The sequence below is a fragment of the Cervus elaphus genome, chromosome 5 (genome assembly GCF_910594005.1).
Source record: "Cervus elaphus chromosome 5, mCerEla1.1, whole genome shotgun sequence".
Taxonomy (NCBI): domain Eukaryota; kingdom Metazoa; phylum Chordata; class Mammalia; order Artiodactyla; family Cervidae; genus Cervus; species Cervus elaphus.
Window position 1 is genome coordinate 64,208,262 of NC_057819.1, and position 13,491 is coordinate 64,221,752.

Consider the following 13,491-nt stretch of genomic DNA (forward strand, 5'->3'; position numbering starts at 1 on the left):
GAAAGCTCCCGGAATCTTGTTGGGTGAGAGTCTAGATCACCAACCAGAAAGCCACCATAAGATGCACCCCAGTGACTAGCCTGGAGCTCAGGGTCTGGTAACACAAGCTGCCAAGTGCGGACATGAATGGTCTGTGGTTGGGAGGTCTTCTGGCCATCTGCGATGTGCTCAAAAGGATCAGGTGGCCACAGTCTGTCACGTGAATCTTAGGACTTAGCCTGAAGTGGTGAACTGACAGGAGCCAGCCCACACCCCCGAGTCTCAGCCCCCCAGTCCTGTGCTTCTCTGAGACTTGCACTGGTTCTAGAGTCTTTAGAGAGAGCAGCCAGGGCCGATGAAGAACTCAGGGCACTGCTGCTGTCTGCTCTGGGCAGGCTTGGACGGCCAAAACAACTCCCAGTGACCACACACTTGTCACAGCTGTGCTGGGCCCAGTACACACCCAGACTGATTCCCGCTGCACACTATCAAGGGAGGAAAAAGCCTTTGGGCTTAGGGGGAATCACACCCACCCTCAGTTCTCCATTCAGCAGGACTTAATACAGACACGAAGTCTTTCTGAATATTCATTGGAAAGACTGATGCTGAAGCGGAAGCTCCAATACTTCAACCACCTGATGCAGAGAGCCAATTCACTGGAGAAGACTGAACGCAAAAGGAGAAGGGGATGGCAGGGGATGAGGTGGCATTAGATAGCATTACAGACGCAGTGGTCATGAGTTTGAGCACACCCTGGGAAAGAGCAGAGGACAGAGGAGCCTGGCGTGCTGCAGTCCATGAGGTCGCAGAGTCAGACACAACTTAGCGACTGAACAACAAATCCTTCCAACTCAACGTTTCTGCTTTTCTTCTGGCCCCTCTCAGGCCTTTTTGAAACTTTGATCTAGAATTTTAAGGGAAGGGCAGAGTTTCCAAAAGAGATGCTCTGGACTTCACATGACAAAAAGTTTAGTCATTTTTGTTAGAGTATTTCCGAGTGGAGAAAGCGCTTCAGATACCTGAAGGGGAGAATTTGGAGGTAAAACCCAATGCAAGTTAAAAAGAGACGATGGAAAAGCAGGTTGGGGAGGGAAAGAGGGCTATGTACTCGGGGCTCCTGAAGGGGCCCGTCCTCCTGATAGAAGATACAGGGAGCTACGACTCAGCTTACCCACCCACCCTGCTCAGAAGTCAAAAGCGCTGGATCCCACTAGTCCCAGATCTTAATGGAAGTTAGTTTCCCCCTTGATACTGAGGTCGGGTGATAAAAATAAATCTTCTTTAGTAAGGACTCACGAGCCTGGGACTTCGCTGTGATCCACTGGTTAACATTTCCCCTTCCAATGCAGCGGGTGCAGGTTTGATCTCTGGTCAGGGAACTAAGATCCCACATGCCTCAGAGCCAAAAATCCAGAGCAGAAAACAACAGAAGCAATACTATAATAAATTCAATAAAGACTCTTAAAATGGTGCACATAAAAAAAAAAAAAAAAGAATTTCAAAAAAAAAGCCGCTGAGCCAGAGTCTCTGCTGGACACAGGACATGCATCGTGTCTTCAGGCCTCCAGCAGCCTAACAGTTGGGCCCCTAACTCCAACAGCCTTATCAGTGGGCCCCGTTTACAGGTGAAAGTTGGGGACAAAGAGAACCTAGGTCATTTGCACCTTCGTAGTTCTCACCTGTGACCCTCCTCCAGAGGCGCCCCTTACGCTCCTCTTTGTGCCATTAAACTAGTAACTCATGGTGACCAGCTTGATCAGTCCCTTGGCAATGGATGCTGGCTGACATGACAAAAATTTCCATGGGTTCTGAAATCTGCCCTACACATTTTTTTTTTTAGCATTCTGTTAAAAATATATTTTTTTAGCAAAATAATGCAAAAAAGTAAAGTGTATCAAAATGCTCCTTTCTCTGTGAGCACAAAAGCAAGCATTTGTAACTCTTTCAGCTAATTCTTCTGGTGGCTCTCTCCTATTTTTTCATCATATGTTTATCTTCTTATTTCTTAGGGTCCCCCCCCCCATTTTATACATTGCCAACTTCTAATTATGACAGAGGAGAAGGATTTAACGATCTTTCCCTCCATCCCACTTCTCTCCCCTCCCCCACATGCATTTTATCACAGTCATCAATCAGTATTTACATTTTTATAGCTGTGTGAATATGGTTTACTGCAGAGCTCTGCAGTGTACTAACTAGGCTTCAGTGTTTTCACACACTATTTTGAACTAATAATTGCCTCATCTGGATGTGTTGCATAGCTTTTAATGTAAGAACCTTTAAAAATTTTTCCAAATTTGTTATTCAATGTCCTGAACTCTGAGAAGCGTTTTTCGCTAAACACTCCGTCAGGATAGTGAGAGGATCTACCATTTCTTTTTGTATTCCTGGGGCCTTTCTCTTCACTCCATCCCTGTGTCCCTGCTCACACCTCACCTGGTAGTTCTTGAGTCCAAATGCCCATCTTTCATCCTAAAACTCCCTCTCCTGTGTAGAAATCCTGATTTTCTGTGTACTATGTTTTCCTCTTTTGTGGTTTATTTCATTGTTCTGTTAGACCATATTGTCCACAGCTTAAGAAAGAATTTGTAAGAGGCAGGGTTTGAGTCCTTTGTCTGGAAATGTCTTTATTCTTTCTCTCTCTCATTTGGTCAATAATTTGGTTGGGTGTACATTGAAAATAATTTGCCTGTAGAATTTCAAAGATCTTTGTCTTCTAGCGTCTGATGTTGCTGTTCGTTACTGTTGTTCAGTTGCTAAGTCATGTCTGACTCTTTTGACCCCATGGACTGCAGCACACCAGGCTCCTCTGTCTTTATCTCCCAGGCTTTGCTCAAATTCATGTCCGTTGAGTCGGGATGCCATCCAACCATCTCATCCTCTGTCGTCCCCTTCTCCTCCTGCCTTCAATCTTTCCCAGCATCAGGGTCTTTTCTGATGAGTCAGCTCCTTGCATCAGGTGAACAAAGTATTGGAGCTTCAGCATCAGGCCTTCCAATGAATATTCAGGGTTAATTTCCTTTAGGATTGACTGGCTTGATCTCCTTGCTGTCCAAGGGACTCCCAAAAGTCTTCTCGAGCACCACACTTTGAAAGCATCAATTCTTCAGTGCTCAGTCTTCTTTATGGTCCAACTCTCACATCCATACACGACTATGGGAAAAACCATAGCTTTGACTAGATGGACCTTTGTCAGCTAAGTGATGTCTCTGCTTATTAATACACTGTCTATGTTTGTCAGAGCTTTCCTTCCAAGGAGCAAGTATGTTTTAATTTCATGGCTGCAGTCAACATCTGCAGTAATTTTGGAGCCCAAAAAAAGAAAAAGTGTCACTACTTCCACTTTTTCCCCTTTTATTTGCCATAAAGTAGAGGAACCAGATTTCATGATCTATTTATTAGTTTTTTGAATGTTGAGTTTTAAGCCAGCTTTTTAACTTTTCTCTTTCACCCTTGTCAAAAGGTTCTTTAGTTCCTCTTCACTTCCTGCCATGAGAGTCGTATCATCTGTAAATCTGCTGCTGTTGATATTTCTCCCAGAAGTCTTGATTCCAGCTTGTGATTCATCCAGTCCAGGATTTTGCATGATGTACTTACCCTGCATAGAAGTTAAGTAAGCAGTGTTGCTTTTGAAAAGTCCAAAATTCTGATTCTCATTCTTTCTAACCCTGATTTTTCCCTCTACAATTTTTTTAAAAAGTTTAATTAATTACTTATTTATTGACCACACTGTGCCACACATAGGATCTTAATTCCTGACCAACACTGAACCCATGTCCACTGCAGTGGAAAGTCAAAGTCTTAACCCCTGGACTGCCAGGGAAATCCCTCCCTCCACAGATTTCTAGGGGCTTTTGTTTAGCCCAGGTGTTCCAAACTTTCATAATGATGAATCATGGTATGGAGTTTTTTTCATTCATTTATTCAAAGGCCCTTTCAATCTAGGGGTTTTTTGTCCTTCAATTCTGGTATTTCTTTCTTACATCAATTTTTGAATAATTTATTCTGTGCTATTTTCTTTTTTGAAAAAAGAATAATATTTATATGTTGGATGTCTCAGACTGATCCTGTCTTTTATGTTTTGCTCTTTTCCATCTTTTCTTTTCATCTTCTGTTTGATTTGCTCAATTTTATTTTCATTGAAGGTTTTTCTTTTTCTTTTAGAATTTCCATCACATTTTAATTTTCACGAGGCCTTTAAAATATTACATCCTGTTCCTGTATCATAAGATGCAGTATTTTATCTTTCTGAGGGTATTAATTACTATTCCAAGTTTATTTCACAGGTTTTTGGCATCACTTTTCAAATTGGAGGTCTTTCTCCAGTATTTGGGGATTCTTGGCTGTCTGTTCACATTTAAGTGTCAGATGCTGAGAAGTACTGAGGAGGCTGTCTGTGTTTGTTGGGGTTGCCAGAGGAGGAGTTTCTCCTTTAACTGGGCGGGGAGTCAGGTTTCACTGGAGGAACTCTTGTCTCTGCTGCCAGTGCCAGTCCAGGGAGATCTTTTCCCCTGTTGCTCACTTTTCTGGGAAGGCATCGTCTGGTATATGCCAGACTGTTGGCCTTCCGAGAGAAGCTGGAGGAGAACTGCAGGCTGTGACTTAGTCTCCACTTTCGTTTCTGAGCCTCACCCCTGCTGTCTCTGCCTCCGTCCGGGTGCTCAGACTGGGTCGTATCCCCTCATGTGCTGTGCTCAGGTGCTTCAGGCGTGCCCGACTCTTTGGAACCCCATAGACTCTAGCCCTCAAGGCTCCTCTGTCCAAGGGATTTTCCAGGCAAGAATACTAGAGTGGGTTGCCATGCCGTCCTCTGGGGGATCTTCCCAACCCAGGAATCGAACCCATGTCACTTATATCTCCTGCATTGGCAGGCAGGTTCTTTACCAGCTGGGAAGCCCATATCCCTTCATAGTTCTTATAAACAGTGTGCTTGTTGGCGAGGAACTTTTGAGTGAAACCTTTGATCTACTTGGCTCTCCTCTCCTGCTCCCATTTTAGGGTTATGCCTGTTTAATTTCTATACTATTATTTATTAAATAGGTCTTTGGAAAGAAAAAGAGAATTGTCATCTTAAACTGGATTACTTTATAACAGGGGAGACGCTCTCTTAGGTTCCTGGAATATTTTGGATGGTAGCTGGGGCATAGTGTTCTAGAAGACTTAGAGGTCTGCTCTTTCCAGATTAAGCTTGAAATGATGCTCTGAAATGCAGTCACCATTATCTGCATTGTTAGAGGTAGAGATGAAACTAAAGATAACTGGCATTCATTGAGTACATAATTACCCAAGACTGTTGTTTTCAGTCGCTAAGTTGTGTCCAACTCTTTGCAACCCCATGGACTGCAGCACACCAGGCTTTCCTGTCCTTCACTGTCTCCCAGAGTTTGCTCAAACTCATGTCCATTAAGTTGGTGATGCCGTCCAACCATCTCATCCTCTATCATCCCCTTCTCCTCCTGCCTTCAGTCTTTCCCAGCATCAGGGTTTTTCCAGTGAGTCAGCCCTTCACATCAGATGGCCAAAGTATTGGAGCTTCAGCTTCAGCTTGAGTCTAAGTTCTTCCAATGAATATTCAGGGTTGATTTTCTTTAGGATAGACTGGTTTGATCGCCTAGCTATCCAAGGGACTCTCAAGAGTCTTCTTCAGCATCACATTTTGAAAGCATCAGTTCTTTGGCACTCAGCCTTCTTTATGGTCCAAATCTAACATCTGTACGTGACTACTGGCAAAACCATAGCTTTGACCATATGGACTTTTGTGGGCAAAGTAATGTCTCTGTTTTTTAATATGCTATCTAGGTTTGTTATAGCTTTTCTCCCAAGGAGCAAGCCTGTTTTAATTTCATGACTATAGTCACTGTCCACAGTGATTTTGGAGCCCAGGAAAATAAAATCTGCCACTGTTTCCATTTTTTCCCCCCATTTATTTGCCATGAAGCCAAGACTATACCAGGTGCTTTATGAGTTATCTCCTATAACCTTTACAACTTTTTTCTCTATAGAAGATGACAGAGGCTCAGAAAGATTAAAAAGAAATCTTTCAGAGTCACACAGTGGCTAAGATGGAATTTGACTACAATTGTCTTTCTTGATAACAGCAACAACTGCTAACATTTGTTGAGGATTTACATTGTATCAATCCTGAGAGCCAGTCCTTGGTTCTTCTGGCACCCTGTCTATCAGGTATAATCCCGTGAGTCTATTGTCACTTCCACTATATAATTATAAAGAATTTGATTTAGGTCATACCTGAATGGCCTGGTGGTTTTCCCTACTTCCTTCAATTTAAGTCTGAATTTGGCAATAAGAAGTTCATGATCTGAGCCACAATCTGCTCCTGGTCTTGTTTTTGCTGACCATATAGAGCATTTCCATCTTCGGCTACAAAGAATATATTAATCAATCTGACTTTGGTATTGACCATCTGGTGAGATCCATGTATAGAGTCGACTTTTGTGTTGTTGGAAGAGGGTGTTTGCTATGGCCAATGAGTTCTCTTGTCAAAACTCTGTTAGCCTTTGCCCTCCTTCATTCTGTACTCTAAGTCCAAACCCGCCTCTTACTCCAGGTATCTTGTGACTTCCTCTTTTGCATTCCAGCCCCCTATAATGAAAAGGACATCTTTTGGGGGGTGTTAGTTCTAGAGGGTCTTGTAGGTCATCATAGAACCATTCATCTTCAGCTTCTTCAGCATTAATGGTTGGGGCATAGACTTGGATTACTGTGATATTGAATGCTTTGCCTTGGAAATGAACCAAGATCATTCTGTAATTTTTGAGACTGCACTCAAGTACTGCATTTTGGACACTTTTGCTGACTATGAGGGCTACTACATTTCTTCTAAAGGATACTTGTCCACAGTAGTAGATATAATGGTCATCTGAATTAAATTTGCCTATTCCTGTCCATTTTAGTTCATTGATTCCTAAAATGTCAACATTCACTCTTGCCACCTCCTATGTGATCACTTCCAATTGACTTTCATGGACCTAACATTTCAGTTTCCTTTGCAGTATTGTTCTTTACAGCATCAGACTTTACTCCCATCACCAGTCATATCCACAACTGGGTATTGTTTTTGCTTTGGCTCCATCCCTTCATTCTTTCTGGAGTTATTCTCCACTGATCTCCAGTAGCATATTGGACACCTACCAACCTGGGAAGCTCATCTTTCAATGTCCTATCTTTTTGCCTTTTCATACTGATTATGGAGTTCTCAAGGCAAGAATACTGAAGTGGTTTGCCATTCCCTTCTCCAGTGGACCATGTTTTGTCAGACCTCTCCACCATGACCTGTCTGCCTTGGGTGGCCCTACACTGCATGGCTCATAGTTTCACTAAGTTACACAAAGCTGTGATCCGTGCAATTATTTTGGTTAGTTTTCTGTGATTGTGGTTTTCATTTTGTCTGCTCTCTAATGGATGAGGAAAAGAGGCTTATGGAAGCTTCCTGATGGGAGGAATTGGCTGTGGGGAGAACTGGGTCTTGCTCTGGTGGGCAAGACCATGCTCAGTAGATCTTTAATCCAATTTTCTGCTGATGGGTGGGGCTGTGTTCCCTCCTTGTAGTTTGGCCTGAAGCCAAACTTTGGTAAGGGTAAGGGCAACCTTCTCCAAATGGACTTATGCCAGCATGCCATGCCTCCCAGGACTGCTGCTACCAGATTAGGTCTGACGGACCGAGTGCCAAAAGAAATGTGGGTGCAAGTCTGTACCATTGTGCAGAAGATGGCGATCAAAACAATCCCCAAGAAAAAGAAATGCAAAACGGCAATATAGTTGTCTGAGGAGACCTTACAAATAGCTGAGAAAGGCAAAGGAGAAAAGGAAAGACATACCCATCTGAATGCAGAGCTCCAAAGAACAGCAAGGAGAGATAAGAAAGCCTTCCTCAGTGATCAGTGAAATAAATAGAGGAAAACAATAGAATGAGAAAGACAGAGATCTCTTCAATAAAATTAGAGATACCAAGGGAATGTTTCATGCAAAGATGGGCTCAATAAAGGACAGAAATGGTAGGGACCTAACAGAAGCAGATGATATGAAGAAGAAGTGGCAAGAATATACAGAAGAACTGTACAAAAAAGACCCTAATGACCCAGATAACCACAATTGTGTGACCACTCACCTAGAGCCAGACATCCTGGAATGTGAAGTCAAGTGGGCCTTAGGAAGCATCACCATGAACAAAGCTAGTGGAGGGGATGGAATTCTTGCTGAGCTTTCAAATCCTAAAAGATGATGCTATAAAAGTACTGCACTCAATAGGCCAGCAAATTTGGAAAACCTAGCAGTGGCCACAGGACTGAAAAAGTTCAGTTTTCATTCCAATTCCAAAGAAGGGCAGTGCCAAAGAATATTCAAACTATTGCACTCATTTCACATGCTAGCAAAGTAATGCTCAAAATCCTTCAAGCTAGGCTTCAACAGTACATGAACCAAGACCTTCCATATGTAGACACTGGATTTAGAAGAGGCAGAGGAAACAGAAGTCAAATTGCCAACATTCCACTGGATCATAGAAAAAGCAAGGGAATTCTAGAAATGCATCTACTTCTGCTTCATTGACTATGATAAAGCCTTTGTGTGGATCACAATCAACTGCGGAAAATTTTTAAAGAGGTAGGAATACCAGACCACCTTCCCTGCCTCCTGAGAAATCTGTATGCAGGTCAAGAAGCAACACTTAGAATTGGATGTGGAACAATGAACTGATTCCAAATTGGGTAAGGAGTACGTCAAGGCTGTATATTGTCACCTTGCTTATTTAACTTATATGCAGAGTACATCATGTGACATGCCAGGTTGGATGAAGCTCAAGCTGGAATCAAGTTTGCTGGGAGAAATATCAATAACCTCAGGTATGCAGATGACACCACCTTAATGGTCCAAGACAAAGAGGAACAAAAGAGCCTCTTGATGAAGGTGAAAGAGGAGAGTTAAAAAGCTGGCTTAAAACTCAACATCTAAAAAAACTATGATCATGGCATCCAGTCCTATCACTTTATGGTAATAAGAGAAAAAATGGAAATAGTGACAGACTTTATTTTCTTGGGCTCCAAAATCACTGTGGACAGTGATTGCAGCCATGAAATTAAAAGATGCTTGCTTCTTGGAAGAAAAGCTATGACAAACCTAGACAGCATATTAAAAAGCAGAGACATCACTTTGCCTACAAAGGTCTGTATGGTCAAAGCTATGGTTTTTCCAGGAGTCATGTACAGATGTGAGAGTTGGACTATAAAGAAAGCTGAATGCTAAAGAATTGATGCTTTTGAATTGTGGTGCTGAAGAAGACTCTTGAGGGTCCGTTGGACAACAAGGAGATCAAACCAGTCCTTCCTAAAGGAGATCAACCCTGAATATCCAGGAAGGCTTGATACTGAAGCTACAATACTTTGGCCACCTGATATGAAGAGCTGACTCATTGGAAAAGACCCTGATGCTGATTGAAGGCAGGAGGAGAAGGGGATGACAGAGTGTGAGATGGTTGGATGGCATCACTGATTTAAGGGACCTGAGTTTGAGCAAACTCTGGGAGACAGTGAAGGACAGGGAAGCCTGGTGTGCTGCAGTCTGTGGGGTCACAAAGAGTCAGACACGACTGAGCAACTGAACCACCACCACAACAAAATGCCTGAGAGCCTAGACGCTTGCTTCTCATTTGCCCAGTTGTTCTGGGGCACATCAATGGTGAGTCATAAAAAAATTGTATAACTAAAGTGTTCATCTTTTGTAGAAAAAACATATTTTCCCCCTAAATAATCTAGAAACAATGTAGTTTTTTTTTTTAATAATACACTGTTTTACCCACTTTTCCTATGTGCTCCTCATTATATGACTCTCTTATACAAAGTCTTCTTTTCAGACAACTCACTCTCTTTTGAGTCTGCAGTTGGAAAAAGTGACTCTAATTTTCCAACAAGAAGGTATCTGTTACAGCCAAACCATAGCAGGAATATACTATGCACTGTTCTTCAGGTCTCCCTCATTGAAATCCAGGCCCATGCCTGCTTCTGTGGCTCTGTCAGTTCACAGGTCAACAGGCTGGGACTGAGACTGCATCGTTTTCTGGTTTGATCTATGACATATTACATGTTCCCAAATTTGCAGGGCAGTTGTGGGTCAATACATAATAATATGGTTAAGAGCTTGTCCTCTGTGGCCAGTTTCTCCAAGTTGGTTTTTTTTTTTTTCCCTTCTGGACTTTGTGGCCATGAACAAGTTCCTTGACATATCTGTACCTATTTCCTCGTCTATAAAATAGGGCTAATGATAAGACATCATGGGACCATTGAGAAGACTGTTGTTCTACTGTTGTTCTTGTCCTTTTTAGCCTGTGTTTGTTTAACCTTTTGGTTAAGTTCATATCTTTTAGGCACTGACAGTTTGAAGTAAGGCTCATGATGACCAAGGAATTAAGCCCATTCCAGGAGAAAGTGGCCCAGGTCCCTCCAGGTCCTTGGACCAGTTGGCAAGGGACTTCTGTACCCTGAGGGTAAGCTCGGGTCTGCAGTCCTTGTCTGCAAGGAAGAGCCTCAGAAGAAACCTCAGGCCACTCCCCTTTAAGAATAAGGCTGTGGAGTCTCTCAGGGGGAGTGGGACAGGCTGGGGCCTGGGTCCCTCCACTGCAGCGCTGCAGTGCTTGCACCTGGACACAGCTCTCCTCAAGCAACAGAATTCAGAGAAATGATATGGGACTGAAAACAACACGCCCGCTTTTGACAAATTCCGGACAAAAGAAACAGAGAGACTGAAAAGCCCAACTGCCTCTGCTGAAGAACCTAGAGCAAAACCAGGGTACTGCACATGCTCCCTGAACACAACACACCCAAGCCATCCCTGGACACACCCCTGCCTTCACCCCAAGTAAGGAAGCAGTGGGTCCGCCCCCTCCTTGGGGAGCGAGCAAAGGAGGGAAACTGTCGTTTGCTCTCCCTCTTATGTGCTGCAGCAGGGGTCTTTATAAAGCCTTGCCTGGAAATAAAGAGAATAGTAAATTATTCCTAATACATGTCACTATGCTGAACTTTAATAAGCTCATGACAGGAGCTGGCTATCATGATCACTGGTGATATCTACAGCCCTTCAATGAATCCTTACTACAGACCAGGTACCATGCTAAATGCTCGACACACAGTCTCATGTAATCCCCGTGACATGTTACCCGCTTTCCAGATGAGGGGACTAGAGTTGAGAGAGCCGAAAAAGATTTCCCCTGAAACTGATGAGGCTGAGCTTCAGGCCTCTGAGAGCTGGGGGAGATGGGGGGTGCGGGGTGGGGCTGGGGCCGGGAGGGAGGCTGCAGTCAGAAGCACTTCCATTAAGCAATTCTGGTAACTGCCTAGAGATCTCACAAAACAGGGATCCTCTTTACCAAGTCCTCAGTGAGTTGTTACAATGTTTATCATGCTAAATGTTCATTTTGGAATCTAATTTTGTGAGATGTTTCTTTTCTTTAAGAGGGTCCTTAAGTTTATGAGCTTCAGTCCCCCAAACCTAGATTTGATGCTCAAAAGAGGTGCGTTTGGTTTTACTTTTAACTTCTATTCCACATTGTATCCTTGCTAGATTGATTTTAGTGACACAAAATCCATTCACTTTACAGGAATGGAGAGAATCCTCAAATTGAAAGGCTCATGGTAGCTTGGAATTAGACTCTCTAGCTGCCTACATTTAGTAAGGCATAAGGGTTTGGTGAAGTCTTAATGGGCTTCATCAATACAAGTTTAAAAAGTCTTGCAAGTAACCTTCCTCTTACAGTGAGTAGTGGTTTGATGTCTCTTTTATAATCTATGAATCTCCTAGAAAAGTGTAAATTGGCAATATATTTCTGTGTTCTGTTTGAACCTTTGATTTGCAAGAGTGATTTCAACATAATTTTCCTTTTGCAGAGCATGACTGCTGAAGCAAAACAAAACCCAAGATAAACAGCCTTCATAGGTTTGACTACGATAGATTTTCCAAAGCAAAGAATAAAACATCAAAATGTCCGCTCAGTGGTTCCTTGTCCTTAAGAATCAGATCATCTGAAATAGAAACTCTGCTATTTTTACACCCAGTTGCAAACTGGGAAGTTGCTAGGCTTTGGTCTCAGCAATGAGTCTTCCCAGGAACTGGGTCTAGAATTTATTTATACTTTACACTTTGGAGAAAGGTACACTCTGAGTCATTTCAGCTTTTGGTACTTTTCCTTTTTTTGAAGAACCTTTGAAATTACTTTTTGATATTTCTGGTCTCCTCCACCTAGAAAGAGAAGGCGGCGGGGGAATGAAACCGGCAAGAACCTCCCTTGGTGGGGCTTCACTAGTATTAATGAATGGACAATAGGACGCATGGGCTAGTGAACAGTGCCACATTATGCTTGATGGCAATTCAGATCGATGGCTGGCGCTCCCCCAAAACGGGAGCTGGGTGCAGGCACTTTAGATCTAACTTAAAATCCATCTCCTGGGCAGTAGACAATGCCAAAATGTAACACTGTGCACCACCTTTTCAAATTACCACACGTTGTCTAACGCAGGACTTCAGCAACATCATGTGGACACACACTCCCTTCACACAGAGGTCACTGAGCTATCACAGAAGTCTTAGCAAACCTTCTCTTGGCCACTAACATCTTCTCTTCATATGGCCCATTCCTTTATTTTCATGGATGAACCAGTGAAAGGCTTAACAGAAATATTATTATGCATCCCTGAGAACAAGGGCCTCTTCCCAGGATCCAGTATATTCTTTGTTTGTTTGTTTGTTTTTTGTCATGGTGCACGTGATCTTAGTTCCCTGACCAGGGATCAAATCCGGGCCCTGGGGCCTTCTGCAGCGGAATCATGGAGTCTTAACCACTAGACTGCTAGGGAAGTCCCTCCAATATATTCTTGTGTGTTGTACACACACACACCCCACAGGGGACATGAAAACAACTTGCGTCAGAAGCATTTATTCACATTCAATCACCAGCAACACTAAACCACTTTCACTACTGGTAGAATTCCAGATGGCTTTATAAACCAGTAGGTTCTCTGAAAATTGCTGCAAGGGACAAGGTTGAATCCTCTGTTGCCGATGAAGCTGATGGAGTAGAGGTTACAATGTGGACTAGTTTTACTGGGGGGGGCAGGGGGGGCAGGGGATGACTAACAGAAGGAAAGTGAATAAAGCTGTGTCTGAGGGAAGGCATCAGTCATTGTGATGTGAACCTAATCTCCTCGCCCTGCGCCAGTAACTTGTTTCTGGTTTCTATTAATACGGGCTGTTAGGAGTTACAGGAGCCGGGATGAAGCCAGGCAGGCGCTGCCAGGCAGCTTCCCCGTCCCCTGTGTCTCCATTTCACAAAGTGCAGGGATTGCATCAGTGAAAGTGCGTGGGAAACGAGGTGCAGCCTGGATCCAGGGAAGCCTTCCTGCGACCCGGTTCACTTTAGGGAAGGGATAGGCAGAGGTCTTCGTGTTGTTATTTGATTGTAGCCTCTAATCAATTCAGAGTAGAAAGGAGACTGAACAGGCTAGCTCA

At 43.3% G+C, this 13,491-nt stretch overlaps 1 long non-coding RNA gene across 1 annotated transcript; it reads right to left on the reverse strand.

The window, feature by feature from the left end:
- Window positions 1-4,661: 4,661 nt before the first annotated feature.
- LOC122693480 lies at window positions 4,662-12,782 on the reverse strand. The gene is made up of 3 exons (XR_006340909.1): window positions 12,768-12,782; window positions 6,560-6,562; window positions 4,662-4,787 (listed from the first exon to the last, which is right to left on the reverse strand). It is a non-coding gene; the product is annotated as an uncharacterized LOC122693480 (long non-coding RNA).
- Window positions 12,783-13,491: the final 709 nt, after the last annotated feature.